Genomic DNA, 16068 nt, shown 5'->3' on the forward strand with positions numbered 1-16068 from the left:
CTGAACTACAGTCCAGCATTTCTTGCATGGGCTATACAAACTCTTTTGGGACTTTGCTGTTTTTATACCCTACATTATGTAGGTTTGATGTTCTGTTTTATATCACTTTGGCAATGAAAATGTACATCTATTTAGACATGCCTTATATTTGATTGCATGTAGCTTTTTACACTTTGTGGTTTGTTTTTTGAAGTACATCTTAGTAAGATTTACCTTTATATTTCTATTACCAAAGTAACAAAGAGCAAGAAGGGCAGTCATAGAGTGACTCCATTTATTTAAAAACTTTAGCAAAATGTGTTTACACTCACTTAAAAAGACAGATAATCAAAAGCATGTGTGCCAAACAGGAAGTTCCAAGTGTGCTCTCCACCCGCCGGGTGTGACATTAGCAATGGTCTCAGCCTAATGCGTTTCGTCCCTCCCACCGGGAGTCATCCTTCTTGCTCTTTGTTCTGTACGTGACTATCAACCATGAGGAGTGGTGGAGAATTACAAATCTCAGCAGTTCCAATTTGTTTTCACTATAGAGGATATTAGCATTAGCGTTTTTTTTAATCTTATATGTCTGGAGGGGCAAGCAATTTGAATAACCTACTGTATATTCTGTTGTTTGCAAATCAGTTGGAGATACTCTAAAGGATAGCATGTAAAACATATACATGATTTTGAAAGATAGGTGGTATCTAACTAACCCAGTCATTTTTATGCGCAGATGAGTAATGTTTTTCCAGTACTCAATATTACATATGTTCATCAGCACTCTGTTGTTAACAGCTGTTGCCATATTACTAGGGCTGGGACAGTGTACATGCACTGGGGAGCAGATATGTCGTGGAAACAAGGATTGGTGATAAACCTTCAGTGGAGACACCTTTTTTTCACGATAACGCTTACAGGAGTAAATTTACGCTCCTAGGGGTAGATTTCCTCTCACTTCTTGTTTCTGTTCTCTCCATTCATAAGTAGGAGTCATTCGTAAGTCAAATGTTCTTAACTTGGGGACTGCCTGTAGTGTGCCTTTGTGGTTCTTCAGCACCAACAACTGTCTAATACTTGTGGGTATATTTTGTGTAGTAGGGCAGATGTTCTGTACCATCTAAAATGAACTTTGTAATTATGTTCCTGAGTTGCTACATTAAGTGAACTTTTATGACTCGTGAAGTACATATTTTCCAAATTCTGGGCCGAGAAAACCACTGCAAGCTACCTTTCTCAGGTTTTTGAGACACCAGCAGTTTTGGTCAGCATTTATTATAATGAAATGAGCCGCGGTTTTATCTCTCTCTGACTGACCACCTGAACCAAGAGATTCAGCAGCTCAAGGCTGTATACAGTGCCTTGCGAAAGTATTCGGCCCCCTTGAACTTTGCAATCTTTTGACACATTTCAGGCTTCAAACATAAAGATATAAAACTGTAATTTTTTGTAAAGAATCAACAACAAGTGGGACACAATCATGAAGTGGAACGAAATTTATCGGATATTTCAAACTTTGTTAACAAATAAAAAACTGAAAGATTGGGCATGCAAAATGATTCAACCCCTTTACTTTCAGTGCAGCAAACTCTCTCCAGAAGTTCAGTGAGGATCTCTGAAGGATCCAATGTTGACCTAAATGACTAATGATGATAAATAGAATCCACCTGTGTGTAATCAAGCCTCCGTATAAATGCACCTGCACTGTGATAGTCTCAGAGGTCTGTTTAAAGCACAGAGAGCATCATGAAGAACAAGGAACACACCAGGCAGGTCCGAGATACTGTTGTGGAGAAGTTTAAAGCCGGATTTGGATACAAAAAGATTTCCCAAGCTTTAAACATCCCTAGGAGCACTGTGCAAGCGATAATATTGAAATGGAAGGAGTATCAGACCACTGCAAATCTATGAAGACCTGGCCGTCCTTCTAAACTTTCAGCTCATACAAGGAGAAGACTGATCAGAGATGCAGCCAAGAGGCCCATGATCACTCTCGATGAACTGCAGAGATCTACAGCTGAGGTGGGAGACTCTGTCCATAGGACAACAATCAGTCGTATACTGCACAAATCTGGCCTTTATGGAAGAGTGGCAAAAAGAAAGCCATTTCTTAAAGATATCCATAAAAAGTGTAATTTAAAGTTTGCCACAAGCCACCTGGGAGACACACCAAACATGTGGAAGAAGGTGCTCTGGTCAGATGAAACCAAAATCGAACTTTTTGGCAACAATGCAAAATGTTATGTTTGGCGTAAAAGCAACACAGCTCATCACCCTGAACACACCATCCCCACTGTCAAACATGGTGGTAGCAACATCATGGTTTGGGCCTGCTTTTCTTCAGCAGGGACAGGGAAGATGGTTAAAATTGATGGGAAGTTGGATGGAGCCAAATACAGGACCATTCTGGAAGAAAACCTAATGGAGTCTGCAAAAGACCTGAGACTGGGACGGAGATTTGTCTTCCAACAAGACAATGATCCAAAACATAAAGCAAGATCTACAATGGTATGGTTCACAAATAAACATATCCAGGTGTTAGAATGGCCAAGTCAAAGTCCAGACCTGAATCCAATCGAGAATCTGTGGAAAGAACTGAAAACTGCTGTTCACAAACGCTCTCCTTCCAACCTCACTGAGCTTGAGCTGTTTTGCAAGGAGGAATGGGCAAAAATTTCAGTCTCTCGATGTGCAAAACTGATAGAGACATACCCCAAGCGACTTACAGCTGCAACCGCAGCAAAAGGTGGCGCTACAAAGTATTAACTTAAGGGTGCTGAATAATTTTGCACGCCCAATTTTTCAGTTTATTTGTTAAAAAAGTTTGCAATATCCAATAAATTTCGTTGCAACTTCATGATTGTGTCCCACTTGTTGTTGATTCTTTACAAAAAATTACAGTTTTATATCTTTATGTTTGAAGCCTGAAATGTGGCAAAAGGTTGCAAAGTTCAAGGGGGCCAAATACTTTCGCAAGGCACTGTACATGATGCATTAAAAATTAAACACCATGTTGCTTTTGGCAGACAGTAAAATAGATAGATGGTGAAGAGGTGACATACCACCCATAAAATTTCTCTGAAAAGTGATTCACCATGGATCATTTTTCAGACAGTTGGCAAAGTTTAGTTCCATGTACTCAGATCCCACTCCCCTCCTTCATTTCAGTGACATAGATGCCAATCAGTCCTATTCAGGCTTGCATCACCAATGCAGGGACATTTTTCCTTCCAATGAAACCACTGATTCTAAAGGCCCTTTTTCCTTTCAGTGATACATTTTTTTTCTTTGCCTCTGTTAGCCCCATATTTGTGCACCAATTTAAAATGCTTCAGTTTGCTGCAGTTTACCACAACTATTGGTAGTATTTCAGTGCATGTCACAAGCATTACATACATTTTGCTATGCATGTCATTACTGGCCTCTTCCCCTCTTCCACCCAGAAGGGTTTTCCATCTTCTTCCTGGGTACTGAATGGCATTGTCCAGGCACAGCATATTACAGCTCTTCTGTTAGGGTATTTTTCTTTGTTTGGCACTAGAACCAAGTAAGTCATCTAAATACATCCAATATGCAAATGAGGTAGTGAGTGTTTGCATAATAAAACCATCATTTTGTGTTGTGACAAGGATAAAGATCTTGCATCATTTCTCTTATCTGCATTTCTCAGACAGTAAGTCCTCTGTAGTCATACAAATCCTGCATGACAATCCTCCAGTGCAATGAATTCAGTTTTCCTGCATTTGACGTTTTATGCCACAGTCTGTTTCTCCCAGTTCAAATTGGTTTAAATAAATTTGAGGAATCCAAAACTGATTGCTATGGATGTCACCAATACTGACAGAAAGAAAGCCCATTGCTGTGCCTGGCTGGAGAGGTCTATGATATCTATAACACTCTAGCAGCACCCACTGACAAATATAGTGATGTGAAGGAAAATCTGTTTATTTCTGAAGGAAAAACCTCTGCTTATCCTAAAAAGAAAGCACAGTATGAAATCTACATATTCAGACAGGCAAAACAACTCTCTTATAAAACCATGGATGTATTTCGCACAAGATTACACACGCTGTCCAAGAGCTGAGAATTTTCATATACTGATGAGGAAATAAAAGCACATATACTACAAAGCTGAATCTTCTCCTATATAGAGAAATATGCAGTGAGATTGTCTGAATTCACTTTAAACATTCTGCCAAGCTGTTGATGAACTATAGAAATATTTGATATTCAAGCTTCTAGGATGGAAAGCTAATGCACTACAGATCAATCTGCCTTACTGGAACTGATGAAGTCAATGTCACAACACAGTTTTCAAGTTACAAGTAAGTTATTTCTGGTGGTGGTCCTATGTATGCCTTACTGGATTAATACAGATACATTTTCATTGATCACCAATGAGCGTAAACTGATATGAACTTGAGATTTAGTGATAGTTATTGTGTTTTATTGATTGGTTGTGCTCACCAGTCATTCTTTTTTACATCTATTGTTTCCAGATAAGTTCACATAGATCACGAATGAATATGATTTTTTATGAATTTGATGTATTATTTTTATTTATGTATATTGTTGTTTTTGACTGGTTGTACATATTGATTGCACTGCTTTACATTGATCATTTTTTTAATCAATTGTACTTTTTTTATCATTTGTATTGATTGCAGTTTTTACATATTTGCGTTTCTGGTCAGTTTGTACCTTATTAGAGTTTATTTGTTTGGTCACACGCAACATTGTACACATTTATACATTACTTTATTCTCTTAGTGCAGCACATTTCATAAACCAACGCTGTAACTGTCAGTGTCAATGAGCTGGTCAGCCAGGTTTCTTTGGATATTGACTAGTTATTTGTTCACAATTCCCATGGACATGATAACCTAGTGGATTCTGAACTGTATACTTTGCACAGCTTGTCTAAGTGCGATAAGAGTGGCAATTTTGTCATTGTGGATAGAGCCAAATATAAACAAATATATGAAAAGATCCTCAAAAAATAAATAAATAAACAAAAATAATATTATGTGAAAATACATAGAGGGTCTTTGTTGGAAGATTGAAATGTTCTATTTAAAATCATTGACATAGCAGTTAATAAACAAGTGATTGACAGATGGCTTATTTTCTTAAAGTGGAAGTTCAGACACATTCTAACTAAGGCTAAACCTACTCCCAACCCCATTCTAAGCCTATTCTATCTAACCTTGTAAAGAAAAGATCTGTATACCTTTCTGAAGCCACTCCAACCTGGTCACATGATCTTCCCAGCAGCAGCTTTTGTGTAATGGAGAGACCACTGACAACGGCTGCAAATGCCTGTGCGACGGGATCACGTCATCACCCATAGGCCCCTTTCACACACAGAGTCCGTCAGGTGAATTCAGCAGGGGATCGATCCGCCGAACCCCGCTGAGCAGGCGGATGAAAGCTGTGTCTCCGCGCTGTGTGTGGAGACACAGCTGTCAGGTCCTCATTCTTCTCTGAGGGAATCGGATGGGAATGGACCGTCTGTCCATTCTCATCCGATCCGATCCACCAGCGGACATGTCTCTGCTGACATCCGATTCCCCAAAGATATGCATGGGGTGTCTGTTCAGATCCACCAAAAAAACTGACAGGTGGATCTGAACAGACTCCGTGTGTGAAAGGGGCCATAAGCTTACTATGGGGTACCTTTTGTTAGCTGCCCCTCCTCTACACTGAAGCTTCTGCTGACAGCTGATCATGTGACCAGACCTGGGGAGCTTTAAAATAGGTAAGTGTACAGATCTTTTCCTTAGGGGGTTAGAAGGAATAGTCTTAGAATGGGGGTGGGAGTAGATTTAGCCTTAGTTAGAATTTGCTTAAACTTCCACTTTAAGGTTACTTATTAAACTTTACCAACTTTTTATGCTTTGCTTAAGGTGTATAAGTTTGATTCAGATGATACAGTACCGATTCCCCAATTAAGTATCTGTGAACGTAATATTGTGCACTGTCCCCTTAAATTAAAGTGCCTCGTCCTCTATAAACTTCCTAAATTACTAACATCATATATATTTGAAATAATGTGCACCCACTAGTCTTCCCCCTCATGTGAATGTGCAAGTGGTAATAGTGACCCAGTTGTTCATTCAAAAACAAAAAACTTAAATAGTCATGCAACACTGTGACAAAGTGTCATTCAATGTGAATCTATCTTAAATCATGTAATCCACCAATGTACAGTAAATCCATGTTAATCATGATGCACAAAGGCCACTGAACCACTAAAACAGAAAAGCAGAACAGAACAGCTGAATAGCAAAAATTCAGAGAAGATATTCTTTTTTTTCTTTTTGTTGGCTGGCAACATTAATTATTTTAAATGTGGCTTCTGGATTCTGACAAGTTCATCACAAACCACCACATCCACTTCTCCAGTGATGAGGGAAGAGAACCTTGCCCCAATTAGCATGCTGACAATATTTTTTGCAGGTATTAAGATGCTCTAATGTTTGTGTCAGAATAAAACTTGCCTTACAATTTGAACTACAGAAGCTACTATCCAGCCACTGTAAAATGTGGATATTGCCTCTAAATTAATACACCTTTTTTGGTTTCAGGGTAAAACCTGCCTAATCTCTCCCTCTTACATTGGTGCCTAGACAAGCATCTTACACACTGTCCAGCAACTGTAAAATATTTGCAACTATTGTCTCTGTAAGAATACACTCCAATTTTTATTCAGGATAAAACCTGCCTTGTGTCAGGAGTTTGTTGTAGTGAGCCCTTGTAGACTGCCAACTCTGGTTTCCTCAGGGCATTGAGTCTAAAGCCCCGTACACACGCACAGATCGTCGTCATACAAATGTTCGTCTTTTCTCCCCGGGATGTCGGTGTCTGTTGAAAAGTGCAAAGACAGCACAAGGACAGCACAAGAATTTTGTCCGCAGACTTCAGCTGACTGCAGAAGTGATGTCATGTAATGGTTAACTTTCCCTGTGTTTTTTATTTTCTGAGCATGCCCAGTCTTGCAAATCAGCGGTCTGTCGGCTGATTTCTGTACTGACAGGCGAACAATCGTCCGTTCTGGTGTCCGCAGACAAAAATTTTCATGTTTGTAAGAAAGACTCTTGTCCGCGGATTGTGTGCAGACAGCTGTCGGAGGCACCATACTAACACGCGTACAATCGGCAGATCTTTCGTCCGCCGACGTTTGTATGACGACGATCTGTGCGTGTGTACGGGGCTTAAGCCCCAGCCTGCTTCTACACCAGAGCCCCTGATGGTGGAAATAGACTTACAGCAAGCTGAAAACCAGGTCACGGCCCCCAGAAGAAAGGAAATCCAGGACACAAGCTGTGGTCAGCGAACAAGGACATTATAATAAACAAGGCCAGGGTCAGTACACAAGTAGTCAGATACGGTATAGACAAGTGGTAAGCAAACGGGAGTTTAGAGGACTGTGAAGTTGCTCAGGCAATGTGGGTTATACTGAGCATGTCTTATATAGACAAGCCAACTAGGAGGTGGGTCAGGAAGTGATGGAAGGGAAGGAAATAAAAGCCCACAGAATAGCAGATGATGCTCAGAGGTGAACACAGCCAAACCACGCATATGAAAGGAATCAACTTTCCTCATCTCTTTCTCTTACACTGAGGCCTAACTAAGTTGCTAACATACTCATTAGCCACTGCACAAAATGTGTGGTTATTTCTATCTGTGGTTATATCTATAAATTAATACACTAACATTTTAATTTGAGAATAAAAAGGATAAAATCTGCCTCTTGTCTTCCTCTTACATTGCAGCCTTAAGAATCTGCTTACATATTTTACATCCACTGTACAATTGTCTCTGAAATATTTACACTATAATGTTTAATTTGAAATTAAAACCTGCCTTGTCTCTCCATTTTGCACTGCGCCTCAAATCAAATTGCTTGCATATTGTCCATTGGCTACATAAAAGCAGTGGGTATTGTTTTTGAAATAATAAACTCACATTTTTTTTTTTTTTTTCAGGATGAAACCGGCCTTATTTTTCCCTCCATCACTGTGCCCTAAAGAAGCTGCTTATATACTGTCCAGTGACTATGTAATATTTGTGGCTATTGACTTTGAAATAACACACTTTAATTTTATTTTAGGATAAAACCTGCCTTGTATCTCCCTCTAAATTATCTGTTTACATACTGTTCAGCGACTGTACACTGTCTGTGGCTATTGCCTCTAAAGCTGTCTTTCTCAGAGGTCAGGCTTGATGACCAGTAGCTATAGCAGTAGAGAGACTCCAACCAACCAACCAGCAGGATAAGTAAACAAGCAGGTCACCCTGGGAAATGATGCAGACTCACCCCTGGTGCAGGATCTAAGCACTAACCGGTATTTATCAGAGCTCCTGACGGTGGAGCTGGGTTTTGCTGTGTGTTAGTACCAGGTCACGATTCTCAGGATCTCCCCACCAGGAGGTGAGGGAGCTGGGGTCCATAAGTAGATATAGCAAGTATGGATTAGGCAGAAGGGTAGTAAGTAAACAAGCATAAGGTTGGTAAAAAGTGGTTGCAGGTTGGGGTCAAGCAGAGAGGTAGTCGAGGAACAAGCCAAAGATCAGCAACGGGTGGTTACAGGTTGGGATCAAGCGGAAGCATAGTCGAGGAACAAGCCAATGATCGGTAACAGGTGGTAGCAAAGATACAGACTGCATCAGTGGTGACTTGAGCAAAATATTGAAGTGCAAAGGCATGGATTAAATAGAATGTTCACGGGGGGAGGAAAGAGTTCAAGGTTCATCATAAGTAAGGTTCAAGGTAAGATTATCTAAGGAATTGCCCAAGGAGCTGTCCAGCACCTCAGGTGTCTCTGAAAGAAGAGACACTGACAGCGAAGGTTGCAGGTTCAAATGCGGGTCCTGAGTCCTGACAAAAGCAATACATTTTGATTGTTTATTTTAAGAAAAACCTGCCTCACCTCTTCCATTGCAGCCTAAAGAAACTGCCTATATACTGTCCAGTAACTGTACAATATATTTGTCTATTTTCTTTAAAATAATTTATATTTTTTAGAGGCTAAAATCTGACTTGTCTCACCATCTTACTTTACAGCCTAACCAAGTTGCTTACAAAATCCCCAGCAACTGTAAAAAATCTGTAGCAATTATCTGTATTATACATTCTAATGCTATTTCAAGATAAGATCTGTCTTGCCTCTTCTCTTAACATTGTGGCCCTAATCAATCTGCTTACATATTGTCCAGTGAGTGAACAATATGTGTGTCTCTGAAATAGTACTCTAATTATTATTTTAGGATAGGTCTTTCCTGCTTACTTTGTATCCTAAGGTAGCTTCTTACATACTTTCAAGCCACTATACAAAATGTGTGGCTATTGTCTGAAAAATAATACCCTCCAATTGTTATTTTAGGATAAAACATGCCTTGCATCGTCGTCTCATATTGTAGCTGTCAGCTGCTGGTGTGACCAGAAATGTATGGACTACCACAGAAACTGTCAGGTAAAAATTCAGTGTAAAAGAATATAATTTATTTAAAAATAAGTGAACAACATAAATGTAAACGCACCTCCAATAAACCAAACTGTGTTGAACAAAACAGATAACCAAACAAATAGTGACACACAGTGCACAACTGACTAAACCAAATATATACAGCAAATAGGGAATGCAATCATAATCGTAAGAGAGCTAGGGTCATAAACGGGAGATCAAGCAGAGGGAGCTGGTAGCAGGATAGACAGGGAGAGGGTAACAGGAGATGGAGAGAGCAGGTGGGAAGGGATCAGACCACAGGGTCAGGATCACAGTCCAGGAACAGGAAACAGGATGCAAGATAGAAGAACACAGGAATGCAGGTCAGGGGCACAGGGAGACAACACCAAGACAACAAGAGAAGGGCAGACAGGACTTAAATATACTTCCTGAAATGAGCATCAGATGATGAATAATGATATAAGCTTCGGGCTGCTGCGACACACCTGCTGGTGGATGCTGGAACTGCAGTCTACAGATCTGGGAGCCACAATGCCACCAGCAGGTGATCCCTTTCCTGACAGCACCCCCCCTCTAAGGAGCAGCCTCAGGACGCTCTAAACAGCCATAGCTAAACCAGTCCATAAAAGACAGTCATCTGTTACACAAGTCCAGAGCAAAAGTTCCTCGTAGGCTGAAGAAGTGTCAGGTTCCAAGCGTGATGCCCCACTGCCAAGATCCAACAATAGGAAAAGTATCCCATTGCCTGGGTCAGGTGACTGACTGGTTACCCCACCGCTGGGGTCAAGCCACTGGGTGTCTTGTTGGCCAGATCCTCTGAGATGTAAGGAATTCAATACTCTAACAAGTACCTCAAAATAACAGGCACCCCAATGCTGGGGTCCCAAAAGTTATCTGCAGACTTAGCCCTGGGGTCATGTGACAATACCGGAACTCTGACACCAAAGTGTCTCACCATACCCAAGTAGCTTGTCTGGTTTCCAGGACATACTCTGCACTTCCAAATCCACCTAGGTATCTCTGAAGCACTGTTAACCAGACCAGGGTCCCCTATTGCACCCGGAGCTGAGGCAATTGTATCCGGATCATGACAAGACACAGATAGTACTCTGCCATTCCCCAGAAGCTTACCATGACCAGGGCCATGAAGGCAAATGCAGCTACGAGTTACCAAGGGTATGTCCGGACCACCAGGCTTTGGATCCATAGGAACAACACACTGCCAGAGGGACTCAACCAAGGCAACCGTCAAACGAATCTCAGGCCAATCAGGTAACCCATATAAGGCATGTGAGGGCCCATTAGCAGGTGGACACTTAGCCTTTGCATGAAAATCCAACTGAGCAGCTGGTATTGAGTCAGTAGTACCTGGCTGGGTGGTAAATAGAAGATAACTAAGATCAGGCTGGTCAATAGTAAGAGGATCATCAGAGGCAGGCTGGAAATAGAGCAAGGGACTATCAGGCTGGACATCTGGCACCGGATAAGAGGAAGAGGAAGGTGGGTCGTCAGACAGCAGATCATCAGGCTGGAGTTGATTGGTCCGCGTGGAAGCAGACTGGAGCAAATGGGCTGGCGTGGAAGCAGGATTGTATAATGGCAGGATTGTGCAAGTTGGGAAAAACTTTTGTTTCTTTTTGGTTTTAGGCACTGAGGTTCTGCATGTGAATGCAGTGCTGTGAGCAGGGGTAGCTGATGGAAGAGAAGAGCTGAGAAATGGTGAAAATGAGGGAGCAGTTGCTAAGGAAGGTTTTTGTGGCATTGTCACAGACAATGGTGAAGAGGTGTTTTAATGGGTTAAAGGCAGGGTAGGAGCAGCAAGTGGGAACAGGGTACTGACAAATAGTTAGTAGCAGGGTTTACTGGGCAGCAACTGTGGTTGCTGTGGGTGATGGAGAGGAAGATAGTTGAGCAAGTGGGTGCCTAGCAGCAGGAATGGGTTGTTGCAAGCTGACTGAGTCCGAGCGCAATATAATCTGACCATGCTTGTAGTAACGGTTGAACGAAATTCAGTTTACACTCTGCTTTTCTGACAAGAGACTGCACTGTGTTAATACACTCTACTAGCACATGTTGGGAACATGCTGAATAGTGCTCAAAGAAGTAAGCCAAGTCATCCTCCAATAACCATACCAGTGATTCTATCTGAGCCATACTGAAGGGGGGGGGGGGGAATCATCACTGCCTTTAAGGATAATGGACAAAGCCAGTTCTGCACAAACCTGAATCAATGGCTGAACATCTCCAAACAACATCCTGCCCTGATCAGATAGGGAATGAGCAAGATGCATGCTTTCTAACAGCTGATCTCTGGCCCAGTCCTTCAATATCTGGCAGAAGTATTCCTTTTTCTCTGTCACTAGTAAAGAAAAGTATACAACTTCCTCAGGATGCATCTTGCCACAAACAGCAAAGCCAAGATGGCTTCCCTGTACAGCCACTTCTGGTCCGGCTGGCCTTGTTGTTTTGTCAGCTACTGGTGTAACCAGAATGTCAGGAACAAATTCAGTGTAAAAGAATATAATTTTTTTAAAAATAGGTGAACAACATAAATGTAAACGCAGCTTTAATAAACCAAACTGTGTAAAACAAGCTAGATAACCAAACAAATAGTGACACACAATGTACAACTTCCTTAACCAAATATATACAGCAAATAGGGAATGCAAACATAATTGTAACATAGCCAGGGTCATACATGGGAGATCAAGCAGAGGGAGCTTGGAGCAGGATAGGACAAGGAAAGGGTAACAAGTGACGGAGAGAGCCGATGGGAAGGGATCAGGCTGCAGGATCGGGATCAGGGTCCAGGAACAGACTGACTTTGTTTATCCTTTTTATAGTGTGGCCTAACCAAGCTTCCTACATACTGTCCTGCCCCTGAGCATTATCTATTGCTATTTTCTCTCAAATACAGTTATGCACTCTAATGTTTTTTTAGGATGTAACCTGCTTCTTCTCTCCCTTTCCCATTGCATTCTAAAGAAACCAATTACATATTGTCAAGCAACTGTACAATATTTATGAATATTTTCTGTAAAAATTATACTCTAATTTTTACTTTTGGATAAAACCTGATTCATAATTTATTTCTACATTGTGACCTTACCAAACTCTTATATACTTTCCAGCAACTGTACAGTATGTGTGGTTATTGTCTCTGAAATAATAAAATGCTGTCCAGCCACTGAACAATATTTATGGCTATTGTCTCTATGTATGCCTCATCTCTTTCAGTTTGCTGCTTTTTCAAGAGCTCGTATACTGTCCTAATGCTAGCCAGTTTCTACCAAACACATACCTGAATCTCTATTTTTTTTTTTGGGGGGGGGGGGGGGGATAATTTGAGAAATAGTGATGCGGGTTTTTGGAAAAATGGTGTTGTGGTTTTTAGGTATTTTGTGCACTCTCTTTTTACATTTTAAGTTTAAGGGTGATACAGTATGGTACTGTGATAAAAAAAGATCACACACTTTACTGTGAATCTGTTTTGCCAGTGGCCAATATGTACAAAGTTGAGGACTTACCACTGGATACAAAAATTTGGTGTTGCAGTCAGGGCCAGTGCAAGGACTTTTGACACCCTAGGCGAAATCTAATTTTGCCGCCCCCCCCCCCCGGCTCTGCCCCTGACTGCACCCCCTTTCCCCTGCCCATGTATACGGTGTAGGTTGCAGGGGTCAGAAGTGTGTAATGCACAGAATGCAGGGGAGTGCAGGGTTGCGGGGTGCGCTAAATACTGCATGCAGGGTTAAGGGATGCACTACATACTGCGTGCAGGGTTGAGGGATGCACTACATACTGCGTGCAGGGTGCTCTTCGTACTGCGTGCCGGGGTTGAGAGGTGCGCTAGGTACTGAGTGCAGGGTTGAGGGGTTTGCGCTAAGTCTTGAGTGCAGGGTTTTGGGGTGCACTAGGTACTGCGTGCAGGGTTGAGAGGTGTGCTAGGTACTGAGTGCAGGGTTACGGGGTGCGCTTTTTGGATGGTGCAAGGTTGTGGGGTGCGCTAGGTACTGAGTGCAGGGTTGAGGGGTGTGCTACATACTGCATGCAGGGTTAAGGGGTGTGCGTTAGGTACTGAGGAGGGTGGGTGAGAGGGGGATGGAGAGTAGGAGGAATGGAGGGGGGGGTGGAGAGGAGGGGGTGTATAAAGAGGAAGGGGGGGGGAGAAGGGGGTGGAGGTGTATGGAGAGGAAGGGGGGAGGAGAGGAGGGGTGGATGGAGAGGGGGGGGGAAAGGGGGTTGGAAGGGGGGGAGAGAAGAGGTGGAGAAGATTCTCAATTAGTGTAGGCTGCAGAGTGCATGCTGGGAGTTGTAGCCCGTCATCCCAACAGCATGATGGATGTGGAGCCCCTCAGAACCACTGCAGATGGCATGCTGTGCATTGCAGTCCCTTTGCCTCACTGCAGAGGGCATGCTGGGCATTGCAGTCCATCTACCTCACTGCACAGGGCATGCTGGGCATTGAAGTCCATCTGCCTCACTGCACAGGGCATGCTGGGCATTGCAGTTCCTCAGGATCACTGTGGTGGGCATGCTGGGCATTGAGGTTCCTCAGGATCACTGCGGTGGGCATGCTGGGTATTGCAGTCCATCTGCCTCACTGCAGAGGGCATGCTGCCCAGCGTGCCCACTGTAGTGATCCTGAAGAACTGCAATGCCCAGCATGCCCACAGTAGTGATCCTGAAGAACTGCAATGCCAAGCATGCCCACTGTAGTGATCCTGAGAAACTGCAATGCCCAGCATGCCCACTGTAGGGATCCTGAGAAACTGCAATGCCCAGCATGCTCACGACAGTGATCCTGAGGAACTGCAATGCCCAGCATGATGCTGGGCATTGCAGTTCCTCAGGATCACTGTCGTAGGCATTGCAGTTTCTCAGGATCCCTACAGTGGGCATGCTGGGCATTGCAGTTTCTCAGGATCACTACAGTGGGCATGCTGGGCATTGCAGTTCTTCAGGATCACTACTGTGGGCATGCTGGGCATTGCAGTTCTTCAAGATCACTACAGTGGGCATTGCAGTCCCTTTGCCTCACTGCAGAGGGCATGCTGGGCATTGCAGTCCATCTACCTCACTGCACAGGGCATGCTGGGCATTGCAGTCCATCTGCCTCACTGCAGAGGGCATGCTGGGCATTGCAGTTCCTCAGGATCACTGCGGTGGGCATGCTGGGCATTGAGGTTCCTCAGGATCACTGCGGTGGGCATGCTGGGTATTGCAGTCCATCTGCCTCACTGCAGAGGGCATGCTGCTCAGCGTGCCCACTGTAGTGATCCTGAAGAACAGCAATGCCCAGCATGCCCACAGTAGTGATCCTGAAGAACTGCAATGCCCAGCATGCCCACTGTAGTGATCCTGAGAAACTGCAATGCCCAGCATGCCCACTGTAGGGATCCTGAGAAACTGCAATGCCCAGCATGCTCACGACAGTGATCCTGAGGAACTGCAATGCCCAGCATGATGCTGGGCATTGCAGTTCCTCAGGATCACTGTCGTAGGCATTGCAGTTTCTCAGGATCCCTACAGTGGGCATGCTGGGCATTGCAGTTTCTCAGGATCACTACTGTGGGCGTGCTGGGCATTGCAGTTCTTCAGGATCACTACTGTGGGCATGCTGGGCATTGCAGTTCTTCAGGATCACTACAGTGGGCATTGCAGTTCTTCAGGATCACTACTGTGGGAATGCAGGGCATTTCAGTTCTTCAGGATCCCTACAGTGGGCATGCTGGGCATTGCAGTTCTTCAGGATCACTACTGTAGGCATGCTGGGCATTGCAGTTCTTCAGGATCCCTACAGTGGGCATGCTGTGCATTGCAGTCTGCCAGCTAAGTATCTTTAAACCCAAGGCAAGGCCATGCTGAGAGCTCCCCTATGGTACTTACCGCAGACAGTGAAGTTGTAGTAGACAGTAGTCGGCTCCTGACTTCTCTCTTCAGCACGCTGCTCACACACAAACCACGCCCCTTCACCGGCAAATTATACACAGCTATAGATGCATAGGCAGTAGATGGTCCCGCCCCCCTCCACCTTCTTCTCCACCCACCAACCACTGTTTTGTCTATACAGGGGGACAAAGGGGCGGAGCCCCACATATCGGCCCCGCCCTTCCCAACATCAGGGAGTCCATTTGACAGCTCCAGGCCACCTTCTTCTCCGCCCACCAACCACCCACCGCTGTTTGTCGACTCTAGACTATACAGGGGACAAACGGGTGGAGCCCCGCATATCGGCCCCCACCCTTCCTGACATCACAGCATCAATTTGACAGCCAGCTCCACCTCGGGATTCAAGGTATGCTGCTCCTTCTCCACAAGTGCGGAAGGCAGAGAGGGGAAGAGAGAGGAGAGCGAGGAAGGCAGAGAGGGAGCAGAGAGGGAGGGCGGGTGCCGCCCCCCACTGATGTGCGCTCTAGGCCAACGCCTACCTTGCCTATAGGTAGCGCCGGCCCTGGTTGCAGTCAAAACTACCTAGCTAAGCCTTTTTTTTTGTAAGTTTTAATGAAACATGAGGTGTGGTTGAATGTCTAAGGCCAAGATATAATAAAAAAAAAAACTCACAAAAAGATACACATTCAAAATATGTGATGCATGCTCCTCATGGCAATACTCTTGC

The sequence above is a fragment of the Pelophylax lessonae genome, assembly GCF_965119305.1.
Source record: "Pelophylax lessonae genome assembly, chromosome: 5".
Classification (NCBI taxonomy): Eukaryota; Metazoa; Chordata; class Amphibia; order Anura; family Ranidae; genus Pelophylax; species Pelophylax lessonae.